Raw genomic sequence first — 12,797 nt, forward strand, 5'->3', positions numbered from 1 at the left:
ACTCTGGAGTTATAAATGTGCTGACAAGGAGGCGAGCTGGCCTTGTCAAGGGTGGGGAACATCTGCAAAGGCATCATTTTAAAGGAAACTTTGGCTGAGCTTTAAAATATAAGGGCCGATTGAAGAAGGAAACCAAGGAAGTCACAGCAGTAGCTGCTGCCAAGAGGAGACTGAGAAGATCCAAACCGAAGGGAAGGAAAGAGCCCACATGCCTGCCAGGGATGTTGCTCCTTCATCCCAGGATCACAGGGGTCTCTTTCTCCTTAACCCCCAAACCCTTTCCCACCCACCGCGTAACAAAAGGGATTTCGGTGTCTCTACCAACATTGCAGAGGGCTGTCTGGCTAAGCTGAGCAGATTCCTCAGGAAGACTTTGTTTGACCAAAGGTAGAGCAAAGCGTCTCCCTCAGAGGGAGCCTGTGAAGAACATGCTCCAAGGATTCCTTCTCAACTCATAGTGCAATCCTATGCATGCCTACCAAGAAGTCCCATTAGGTTCAGTGGGACTTGCTCACAGGTGGGCACATATAGGATTGTGGTCTCATCAAGGTCTGTGCCACCCTGAAGTAGGGTACTGCTTGGCTCACTTGCTTGAGCCATGCTAAGAAATTAAAGCCAGCTAAAACATCATGCTGTTCCCCTTATTGCCATGAAATGTTACCTTGGAATTAGCCCTGGGTTAACTCAGCACTGGCACAACTCCCAGGGAACCTTCCTGGAAAGTTCCTATTTATCTTCGGTTGTCCATATCCCACTTCTCTTTTAGGGGTTAATAAACTCAGCTGTGCTGTGCATAAATCTCTGAAACCGAGAGCCACTTGGCAGGGGTGCTACAATTATTATTGACCTGCTTTTCATCCAAAGGTCCCAGGGCAGGTTACAACAATTAAAATGCAGTGTTAAAAACAGTTTAAAACACTTTTCAATCACAGAAGGCAGGTCCTAAAAATATACTTCTCGATCATTTAAAGCCCACACAAAGAGCCACATCTTCAGCATTCACCAGAAGCTGAATATTGAAGGAGCTACGTAGATGCACCTCAGTGGGGAGGAGTTCCGCAGCTCAGGGGCTGCTGCAGAGAAGGCTCTCTCCCAGGCTACCAGCAGCCCCGAACTCCTGAGGGATGGCCCCTTCCACCGATCCCAGCACCCGAGAGGGTGGGTAGGGGTGTTGTTGTAGGAACACAGGCCCTCCTTGTTCCAAGGGGCCGTGGGCTCCGTCTGGGAAGGCTGTTTGGCAGACAAGTGCCCAGGCGCCCAAGACACTTGATGCCACTCTCCCCACCTCCGCCTGCTCTGTTCCCGTGTCGCTCCCCCCTTGCCTCCCCCCACTCACGCCTTTCCCAGGCAAATGAAATATGGTCCTTCAATCTGAAACGCTGAATGTATCCCTTTGTTTTTAACCTTATCCCACCTTGTTCATAAATTGTCCCCATTTAAAACTCTCCTGGCATCTTGTGACATCCAGCACTAATAAATTTGGGCGAGGGAACATAAATGTCACATGTCATGAATATTGACAGGACCCTAAAAGTAAATTTGGAAAGGGTTCAGGAAACATAAATTAGGACAAATCACATCCACTTTGTGTTGGGAAAAGGGGCACCAAACATGGAAAGCGGGAGTCCCAAGTCCAAGAGGCGCCTTCCAGGAAGCGTGAGCTGCCAGGAGGGACCATTGCCACTGCCTTCATTTCCAGGAGGTCAAGAAACAAATCTCCCCAGCCCAGAGGCAGAACCAAGGAGACTCCCCAGCCAGCCAGGCAGCTGCCCCTGCTGATGGGATGGACTCCTCTGAGGCCGAGGGGCTGCTGCAGGCATGGCCGGCATTGAAGTGTCCGGCTGCATCTGTTTGCTTTTTACGAAGCACCTGCCTCAAAATGTGATGTGCACATGTGACGAACAGGCGTCTGAAAACAGGTCACAAAGCAGGTACCCTCAGCAAAGAGATGGGATTGACCACTGCCCCTTGGTTTGGGGTTTGGTTTTTTTTAAAAATACTGTTTTTATTTATTTTCAAGTTACAGAAGATAAATTCTGAGAAAACAATTGTTACAACGGTAAACAACAAATAACTTGTTCTGATAAAATTACACTTTTGTCATTCCATGAAGTAGAAAGGCTTGGAGAAGAAGCCTTAGTAACTCTGCCCAAATATTCAGCTGGGAAGCCCACCTGCCTGATGCCTAACAGAGCGGAAACTGGGGTGCCTCATCCTTGGGTAGGTTGAGAGGCTGTCAGTGTTTTTCCGCCTCCTGCCTCACGTCTGTGAAGCCAGCACAGCTGGGTTTCAGCCGCTGGGTGAGCAACGCCAGCAGTGGGCTTAAAACAAAGCAAAACAGCAAGCAGCCTTGAACCAGTGGACACACAGACAAACCTCCCCAGCTGCAGGGGGTGCCTGAACATGAGGAGCTCCCTCGGCTGGTGGGATGGGTGCTCCCGGTCCTCCTTTGTGGACCACGGGTGCTGTGCCTGTGCAGCTACTTGCGCTTCTTCCGGGATGCACAGATTGCTTCTCTCCCACAATTCCTGTTTATAAGGGAACAAGTTCAGTTAAAATCAGCTTCAAAATTTAGATTTTGTATGTGTGATTCCCAAAGCAACCAGTAGAACACACTAGCCAATCAACTAATACTTTCAATTTTAAGGCATGATTTAGCTTTTTACAAATATTTTGCAATATTTTTGCCATCTCATCTCCTCAATCCACCCTCCCTAAAAAACCAGCAGCAGATATATTGATAAAGGAAACAGAATGTTGCTGCACCACCTGGAAGATAAATTCTTCTTTTGCAGGAAACGGCACTCCTAGCCTTTACTCCTGGTGAGGGGATGTCAGGGGTGTGCAAGGGAAAATTTCTTGTGGTTGTTATTTAAATACTCATTTTCAGGACTTTTTCCAGCTGGAACTCAGTTCCAGCACCTCTCAAGTGAGGGCCATGGCCATTCTAAGAGAACAAGCGTTCGTGGTGAGTTCTGGCACCTCTTTTTCTATCCAATCCAAATAACTTTATTGTTCTAGCCATTGGCCATGACAAATTTGAATCAGAAATAAATACAAGCAAAAGGGGTGTGCACCACAAATAACGGTCTCTCTTTAGATCTCAGTCTCTCTCTTAGAGTTCACTGTTATTGTCCAGGGTTTTCTCTCTGATCTTTTGTCCACCAAAGCAAAAAGGGCGACTTTAGGAGTCACTGAAGCGTTGACATCGGTAAGAAGTCATAGGACCTTCTCTGCCAGGGAGAGACATCTTTCCTGTATGGATGGTGAGATGAGAAATTGCCTCCTGGGTCCAAGGTATAGTGGGCAATGTAGTAAAGAATGCAAGATGTCTTCCCCCTCTGGTCAGGGCTGTAGCTGGGGGGTGGGGAGGAAGGCCCCTGCCAGGGGCACAGGTGAGGAGGGGGAGTAAACGTGGCTAAAAAAATGCCCATAAATATGTCTGTAAATAAAAAAATTGATTACTGCCTCATAAGAAAAGGTTTTTAATAGCAGGTCTTTATATGCTATGCGGGCACCCTGTTTTCCCCTATTTTTCGTGGCTAGGGGGCGCAATCTAGACCAGGGGGGCAGGATCACCTGCCTGCAGTTGTCCACATATAGAGTCTCTCTTCGTACGGTACCCTGTTATATCGTCCGTCTAGGATGGCAGACAGCATAGCTTGAAAACACAGCTCAGCAAAAGCAAATCTTAGTGAGGCAGGCTGGAGATTCAACAGGTAAATGGGTCTAAAATGGACCGTTTTTAGAAGGACCTGTTTTTCTAGAAATAGCGCTGCTCATTTTGTTTACTTATCTTTGTGAAATTGTGTTTGTTTAGTTTTTCATTCATTCAGTTTATACTTGTTTTGCTCTTCCCATTTGTTGTCATTCTCTTTTCTTTTTTAAAACAATCGTGTCAGATAATTAGGGGCATTTGGGTAAAAGTGGGGGGGAGGCAGATGCCAGAGCACCCACCCACATCAAATATGCTCTCTGAGTCTGACACCCACCCACACTCACAATGCAAAGGGGAGCAGGCCCCATGGGCCCCTCGGAGCCTGCACCTCTGGGGGGCACCGTTGGTCCAGACTTGCACTGATGCCGAGGCAAACCCCTCCCCCACCCAGTGAAGACCAATCAGTCCCCCAACACTAATCATTAAGCAATCCACTTCACAAAGGGTGATGGCACAGCCGCTGGAACAATCCTTCAGCAAGCTGCAAAAAATATCCAGGGAATCCCCTGCATTAATTTTGAAAAGGCGTTTTAAATGTGTTATAACACGGTGACACCAGATGGCACTGTAGAGCCCCTTCTTTCAGCAACATGATTCCCCATTATGAGGTTCACGATGTGTTTTCCTAAAACATTTTTTGATGTGTCTAGATCCAGCCAAGGTCTCACTTTAAAAAACTGACAGGGAATTTCCCAACTCTAAAAGTTGTTGTTCTGCCTTTTCCCCATACAGGGACTCAAGGTGGCTTACATAAATTAAAACCTCACAGATAAAAACATAGAGAGAGCCAGTGTGATGTAGTGGTTAGAGAGACAAACTACGAAACCAGGGTTGAAATCCCCACTGCCTCTCAGCCTGCGGGTGGTTGTGGGGATTCAGTAAGGAGGGGGAGACCCACATGTGCCGCCTTGAGCCCTTGGAGAAAAGGGGGGGGTATAAATGCAATCAAGCAATCAATCAACTTTAAATGATGATCGTTACAAAGCAATTAAACAGTAAAAGAATTAAAACAAAATGAAGAACAAATCTATTAAAATACAGATAATAAAAACAGCACAGCACTATTAAAAGCCCTTCCCCAAAAAAAAGAAAAAAGAGCACATAAGAGGGAAAGTGTGTTATTTCCATGTCACTCCTGCATGTCTGGTTAGACCCTTCTTACAGAAACCGGAGGTTTGTGTGCGTGCGCATATGTGCAGAGTCCCAAGGTAGCTGCCTCTGTGTTTTCCAGCTGATTTGGGTAGAAACTGCCTCCTTGACTCTCAAGAGCTGCCTGTGAATACTGAGCATGGAACAGCTCAGATTATCGCAAGCTGATGTCAGAGCAAAAGGATTATCTGCCCAGTGATGGATAGAGCAGGACTGATAACAAAGCCAGCCAGCAACTCAGGCAGCATCTCCTGACGATGCCACCAAGGGGAAAGTCAAGATTATGCTGGCTGAGAGATGATCAGAACAATGGATTATAATCGCTTTTGCAATCAATCTATCCTCCTCTACCTCGGATGGCTTTTTGATTGATTGATTGATTGATTGATTGATTGATAAATAGGTGTGGCGCTCTGGGCTCAGGCCAAGCACGGAAAGGTGCTTTTCTGCAAGGGTGCTGAGCGGCTCCACATCCAATGCCTCTGCCCCCCCCCCCGCCCTTCTGTCACCAGCTCTTGAGCTCAGAGTGTGGAACAGGCCCTCCCCTCACTGTGTTTCATGCATACAAACATGTCAGTCTGCTTCCGCCAAGACTCAGCATGGCAGGCTACATACGTGCCTGTCTGTTAACAGCATGTTAGTCTGAAGGGCTGTTAAGACATCCGGCATGTCAGCAGCTGCATCTCAGGGAAGGCTCTTGCCTCAGCAAGTGAGGGGGGGGGGGAGGAGGAAGAAGCGGCTGTTTCTGAAGGCCAGAAAGAGATTGTTTTGTTCCTCTAGTTCCTCTAGTTCCTGGCAAAAGTCTCCTCCTTTAACAGTTGAATGGCTGACCAGCAGAAAAATGAAGGCTTCTTTCATTTTTTTTCCCCTCAAGGTGCAGGCAGAGCATTATCAGAAAGAATAGAATGCTACCAATTTAATATTAAATGCCAAATGTTTCCCTTAGATCCCTCTCGGGGGGGGGGGATGCTTCACATCCATATATTTTTTTATCTTCAGGTAGAAGGGACTGCTTATTTACTCTGGTTTGGGGCTATCCAATAGTAAAAGGTTCTTAGGCAGTTTATAACAAATGTTTAAACCATCAAATATACCAATGAAATCATACACTGTTTGGTTTCGAAATGCATTTGTTTCCTTTGCTGTAAGCCACTTTGAGCACATTTTTTTCGTGGAAAAGTGGCATACAAACACAGAATGAAACCACTGAGAGAGAGTAAAACATCAACAAATATCTACAATCAGTGCTTTTTCTCTGGGGGGGGGGGACGCAGGGGTACACATACAGCTAAACATTTTCTGAAACTAAATTTGGCCTCATTGAGGGTCAGTATTTCAATATGAGTAGGAAAATGAGAGCACCCCTAAACATTTTTGTTGGGGGGAAAAGCACTGTCTGTAATCATTAATGATTAAGATTGGGAGATTTAAAGCTTGGAGGAATCCAAAGGTCTTCTTCATGTGAAGTTGACAAGATGGCCATGTAGGTCCCTGGGGAGCCCCTCTTTGGGTCAGGGAGGGCATTCCACGACTGGGGCACCACCACCAAAAAGTCCCTCTCTCCAGGAACTGCCACCACATCCCTCTGCTAGACCTCAGGTGAAGTTCTTGAGGCCAGGTAGGTACAGGTGAGAGGAGACATCTGCCTTCCCCATTCATTCGTTCATTCTCCACATGCCCCACTCTCCTGAAGTGAATGGGGAAGGAATTGTCATTGGCACATGTGTTTATGGGGTGCCCCACACATGCAAAGAACCTCTGGGGATCCGTCAGTCACTGAGTTACGAGGGTCTGCCAGTGCCACACTTAGTTGGCGGGGGATTAAGCCGGACAACAAAGTGTGGGCTCTGCATGGCATGCTCCTCCTCTTCAGGAGCTGGCCCTCCTAAGGAATACTCCATTCCATTCCCCCTCTCCAAAGTTTTCTGTCCTTCCCACCCCTAGTCCATCAGCACTAAGTGGACACTTGTAGCACCCTGCTTGTGGTTAACGCTTAGCTGGAATGAAATATTCAACGCAGCAATAGAGAAATTAAAATAATAATTTATTTGTCAGACAAATAAATGATAGGCACAGTGGTATATGGTTACCAAAAGCTCTGCCCACTCCAGCCCTGATGGCCAGCACTTATATTTCCTCAGCCCAGCCCCCTTGCTCCTCCTTTGGCTGCCTCTGTCCAATCAGCCTGGTTGAAATTCCTATTGGCTGTTTGCTAGAACCAATCATAAAAGATACACCCACTTCCTATTACCTTTTATGGGAGACAAAGAACTATATTTCCTTCTATCCATAAATGGCAGACAAGTAGCCATACATCTTACATTTGCCTCGACAAGGCACCTTAATTACCAGATCAACTTTTGCCCTGTTGCCCCTGCACTCCAAAACAAATGGCTAAAACAGATGGCTCATGGTTTTAAATTCTATCTAAACAGAGATCTTGGGTTCACCTTCTCACACACCATCAATGAAATAAGAATCTAACATTTCTTACTTTCTAAATCCTTTGCATAATTACATTAAGCCAACAAATTTCATACATAACATAGATAGCTTTTTAGAAGAAAAGGCCTTTTCAAAGTAAAAAGGAACTCAGTAAAAACAGCTTCAAAAAGAAGCCTCTTCAGTTTACAACTCCCTTTCCCAGCCAGCTGCTTTTCCCATTAGCTCTTGCCCTTTAACTTTAGGAAAATATGGCTCGAGTCTGATGGGAGGCACATGGTATTATTTTCTGTTAAACAATAAATCTTACTATTTACCAACTCTTAATTAGTGTTTTTGCAGCTTGATTGTATTCTGTAATATGTAGGGTCAATATAACCTTTGCTCCCAGCCTGTATTTCCCTTTTACAACTTTGAGAAACTTGTCTCCTGCTACTGCTATAAATCAGGGGGGCCCTTTCCAGGAGAGCAGGAAGATAAACAACTGCCAAAGTACTTAGCCAGCTGCTTTATGCCTGGCATGAAACATACAAACATTTGCAAATATATCTTTAAGCTCATTTTAAAATACAGGCTTTGATCAGATGCCTCACACTGAGTATGCTCAGCCCTCATTGGGTTTTCTTTAGTGGACTCTGTCCCCCTCCCCTGTTGCCATCGTTCTCTTAAACATTTCTTTCTGGGGTGGAGGCATTTTCCAGACCTTGGGATTCCTTTGAGCCTGCTCAGACTTCCCCCTCTTTGTCCCAGGACGGAGAGGTTTGAGCTCCATCTGGACCAGCTCAGTTTGCTCTTTGCCTAGACACCCTTGAGTTAGCTTGGTTCACTGTGTGACCATCTCTTCCTGGCAGAGAGGTTGCTCCAGCCTTGCCACTTTGCCAAAGAAGGGAGGCCGCCAGTCATGAGTTTACTGCTTGTGGGCTGAGAGGCTAAGGAGGCCGTCTCGCCTCTCTATGTTCTGTGTTTTAAGCAGGGCCATCAACCATCTGAAGAGTCCTCAGCTGACCATCTGCCTTTGCTGCATAAATCAAGGAATTAACTCCTATTGCCAAACTCTCGGTATATTGAGAATCAATGTCTCAACAGGGACTCTATACTGGCAGGCTCTGTTTTTGGCATCCGCCTGTCTCAAGAGACAATGGAGTGTGACCATAGGCGCCGATTCCATGGGGCTTGAGGGGGCTCGAGCCCCCTCAAAAAAAATTTGGGGGGGGGCTCAGCCCCCCCAATAATCTCGGGCGGGCGCCCTTCCAGCAGAGCGCCGCCGCCGTCCCCCGCCTCCTCCCCACCTGCTCCTTCGCCAGCCAGCCAGCCGCGCGCCCTAATCGGAGAGCCCCGGCCGGAAATCCCGCGAGAACAGGGGAATCCCGACTGGCCACACCTCCCAGCCAGCCAATCGGCTGGCTGGGGGGGCGTGGCTTGCCCTATTTAGGGCCGGAGCCACTTTATTTGCATATTCATGAGCTTATTTATTATTCATGAGCTTTCCCGGGCCCCCCCAATATTTTTTCTAAGTCCGCGTCCCTGAGTGTGACTCCACTGCTTTAGCAGCATGGAGCTGAGCTGCCCAGGGCGCAAGCCTGGCTAGGGCCCATGTGGTCCAAAGGAAAGCAGAGCAAAATGTCTGGCACCAGCTCAGATTTGCACACACATATCCCAAGTGGGCTGCGACTGCCTCTTCTGCACTTTACATTCAAAGCAGTTTCATACAACTTTAAATGGTCATGGCTTCCCCCCCAAAATCCCGGGAAGTGTAGTTTGTTCAGAGTGATGTAACTGTCAATCCCTCTTTTCAGGGAATTCTGGGAACTGTAGTTCTGTGAGAAGAATAGGGGGTCTCCTAACAAGTCTCGGCACTCTTAACAAACTATGCTTCTCAGGAGGCTTTGGGGGTGTTTGACGTGCTCCCGTAGCACTTTAGGTGCAGGTGAGTTGAGCTAAAGCTTGACGTGAGATGGGAAGCCCAGAGGCCTGCGATGCTGCTTCAGTCCCGGGTTCTGCCACATCAGGTCACTGAGGGATTGTTAGAATTTTGCATACCATTCTCTTAATCATAAATATTTACCACTTATGACATGCAACGCTGGGGCCATCATCTGCAAAAGTCTGTAGTAAAATCCTCTAATAAATTACCAGGGGCGTAAGCAAACGCGGGTGATTTATAGAGTGGCGTTTGTCTTTAATAATGTTTTGTCTTAGATTTTGTCCTAATTATAAATCATTTGCAAAGACAGCTTAAAATATAAGCAAATCTTACATCGCATTCTTATTATCTACTTTATATCTCAGAACGTAAGATTTACTGGGGCGCATTCTGGGAATTAAGCAAACTCAGAAACTAAGTAATAGAGAAACACAGCAAAAATTATAGTTTTGTCATAAAAGTTTGATTGATCAATGATTATTGTAAAACTGTGGTAACTACGCAGATGCCAGCATAAATCTGCAGTGGGACACGATTTATTACACAAAATACTATATTTCCCCCAATTTTGACCATCGCATTAATATGGGCCTGACAGATTTACTGTGGTTTTAGCTTAATTAACTCTATTTGACTATATGTACCCTTATAATGCATGTTTCCCAAGGTGTTTGGCTTACAGAGGCTGCTCCCCCTTTTTGATTGTAGTTAAAGAAATATTTAATCCTTGCTATAATTCTAAGCCTTTTTTCCCTTTTGGCCTCAGAGGGAGCTGCATATTTGTGCTGTGTTTTTTCAGGGTGGGGAGCAGGCGCAGATGCAGGAAGGGAACAGGAGGCAGGTAGATCCTGCAGTTTTGTATTAGACAAGAAGGACATCTTCTTCTGCCCACAGCTGACTGCACACACCTCAGAGGAGCAGTTCTCTCAGGGTCTTGGGGGCAGCCATCTTTCTTCCTCCCTGCCTCCAGGAAGGGGCTACAGCCTGAGGACTTTCTGTCCTGTAAGCAGATGATAGATAGATAGATAGATAGATAGATAGATAGATAGATAGATAGATGATAGATAGATAGATAGATAGATAGATAGATAGATAGATGATAGATAGATAGATAGATAGATAGATAGATAGATAGATAGATAGATAGATAGATAGATACTGGATGCTCTGAGCAGATTAAAAATGTTTAGAAAAATAGAGGAGAAGGAAGGCAGCCCTAAATGTGCCTGTGGGTCTCTTCTAAACCCGCAGTCCCGTGTCTGCAGACCTGCTGAGCCGACCAAGCCATTTCCTTTGTGAAGATGTAAGGCTGCAGCTGACCAGTGAAGTACAGCCATTTATACTGGAAAGAGGCTACCTTGTTGCCATAGAGACAAATGGGGGGGACCCCTTCACCTGACTGGAAGCAACATCACCTGGTAAGGTGTATAGGTACATACATACATACAAAAGTATGTATGTAATTTTATTTTATTTTTATGCCGCCCTTCGACAGTCAAAACCATGCTCAAGGCGGTTTCCAACATGGAAAAAATAGGAACTACAACATAACAAAAGTAGTCATTTATTAAACATTAAAAATAAAACGATTTGCACATAACTCACAACAAAATCTAAACTAAAGATACAAAAAACCAGCAGCAACAACTCCCCCCCCCCCCGACCTCAGGTAGAAGAAGAAGAGCCGGCGCCCCAAGTGCAGGCACTGCCTGAGTTTTGGGGTGCGGGGGCTCCATGCCAGGGGGAAAGAGGCATGTTTTGCTGTGTGCTGGACTCATGAGCTGTGACTAAGGCTCCCCTGCAACCCTGATGGGGAGGCGAGATCTGCTGGGAGTGTGGGTGTTGTAAGTTCCTCCATCATATGCTCAGGTTGTATATTGTGTCTATAAATGAAGCTGTATCTCCTCAAGACACCACGGTCACCACTGACCTCAGTTCCAAAGAAACAGAACCCCGAGTAAGAGCTGGAACTTCTGAGTCTCTCACCGCTCTGAGATTGGGAAAAACAAGTGCATTTTGTCTGCAATATATGTAAAAGTGTGTGGATGAAAGCAGAACCAGAACCGGACGGAGAGAGGCTGACCGGCTCTTCCCTGAGCAGGTGGAGATGCAGCATGGTCACGTGTCTTGTGTAACAAGCTCCACAAAAGCATTTTCCCTGGGAGAAGGGCTCATAATTGTTCTGCCTTCTATTGTTGCCTCCTTGTCTAGAACCGTCTCGCGTGTGCTGCATCTCCCGGCCGAGATTCTGTGTCACCGGTTTGGAAAGTTTTGAAGGCTTCTGGCAGCCCCGTTCTCTTTGCCAGTTTAGGCTGTCCCAGCCGGGTGGGTCAGCTTCATGGCCTGACCAGGCTGCCCTTAAGCACACTCCAACAAGTCAGGATGCTCAGATAATAATAATAATAATATAAAATAAAACTGCTTATAATTGTGACAGTAACTCACTAGGCCCAAGCTGACATGCCTCTAATTGCTGCTAAAATTGTCACTGTCTTCTAAAGTGCAAATTATCACCCGAAATGACAGGAATAATGAATGAGTAACTCTGATGTAATGCAACAATTAGCCCTTAAAGACACTGTCTAATATGCTAATGCTGAACACCCACTCCTCATTATTAAGTGGCTGATAATTATTTAATTATCTATCTGCCAGGATGATTTACGTGGTTTGTTTAGCTGCAGATGCAGGGCAGCCCCATTCCCCGTCTGGGGTCAGGGCTGGCTGTCCCTTCCATTGGGCAGCATGTCCGATTCCTCACCTTGTGTCCAGCTGCCTGGCACTCTCCCTAATCGCTGGTGTCAAGCGAGCCTGCAGAAAAGCAGCCGGGCTCTACCTGGGCGCCCAGGGCCCCCGCTGCGTCCGAGCTGGAGGCACGTCAGAGGTGGCAAGGCCTCTCCTTTGTATTCCGTGCTGTCAGGGAGATGTCCCTCTCTTGGACGGGTGAATCCCAGGAAGTTCCAGGCAGCCGCAGCTGCAGCCCAGCCACTGGGCTGTTTCCAGGCTGGTGTTCTGAAGCTCAGAAAGCCTCGTTGCACTCAGGATGTTTTCCTTCCCTTGATACTCCCGCCACCGCCTGCCTCGTATCACGAGCAGAGTCAAGAATGACGGTGGCAGCGTTGGCAGCTATGGCTTCCCTTCCCAACACCCTGAAATTAATTCATGCCAGGCAGGGGGAGTGGTAGTTACACTGGCGGGGGCAGAGTTGCAACCAGGACATCACACACACAAAAACCCAACATCCAGATTCTGCACTGAGGCCAAATCTGAATTCTGTGTGACCTTGTGTATATTTCAAGGCCTGAGCTAGGGATGCCATACGTCCTGATTTTCCAGGACATGTCCTGGAATTCACCTCTGGAAATGGTGTCCTGGGTTATTTTTCGAAAAATGGGCAAATGTCCTGGAAAACCAGCAATGGGGTTAAATCATGCCAGAAATGCCTTTAAAAAGCTCTAAAACTCAAAAATTCTTGTAGCTTTTACCAAAATCTGGTGGTTTCCTTTTTCAAAAGCTCATCAGTTTTGGGGTCTTCTTTAAAAAAAAGTTCAACAACTTTTAGGG

General features: G+C 46.6%; 1 long non-coding RNA gene across 3 annotated transcripts; it reads right to left on the reverse strand.

Moving 5' to 3' along the window:
- Window positions 1–2,067: 2,067 nt before the first annotated feature.
- On the reverse strand, window positions 2,068–12,504 carry LOC308576283. Of its 3 annotated transcripts, none has more exons than XR_014003167.1 (3): window positions 11,995–12,504; window positions 10,142–10,233; window positions 2,068–2,528 (listed from the first exon to the last, which is right to left on the reverse strand). It is a non-coding gene; the product is annotated as an uncharacterized lncRNA (long non-coding RNA). The 3 variants fall into 3 exon arrangements; XR_014003168.1 differs by lacking the exon at window positions 11,995–12,504 and adding an exon at window positions 11,164–11,534; XR_014003169.1 differs by lacking the exon at window positions 11,995–12,504 and adding an exon at window positions 10,393–10,531.
- Between the last annotated feature and the right edge of the window lie 293 nt (window positions 12,505–12,797).

This window comes from Podarcis bocagei (assembly GCF_964188305.1).
Source record: "Podarcis bocagei genome assembly, chromosome: 16".
Classification (NCBI taxonomy): Eukaryota; Metazoa; Chordata; class Lepidosauria; order Squamata; family Lacertidae; genus Podarcis; species Podarcis bocagei.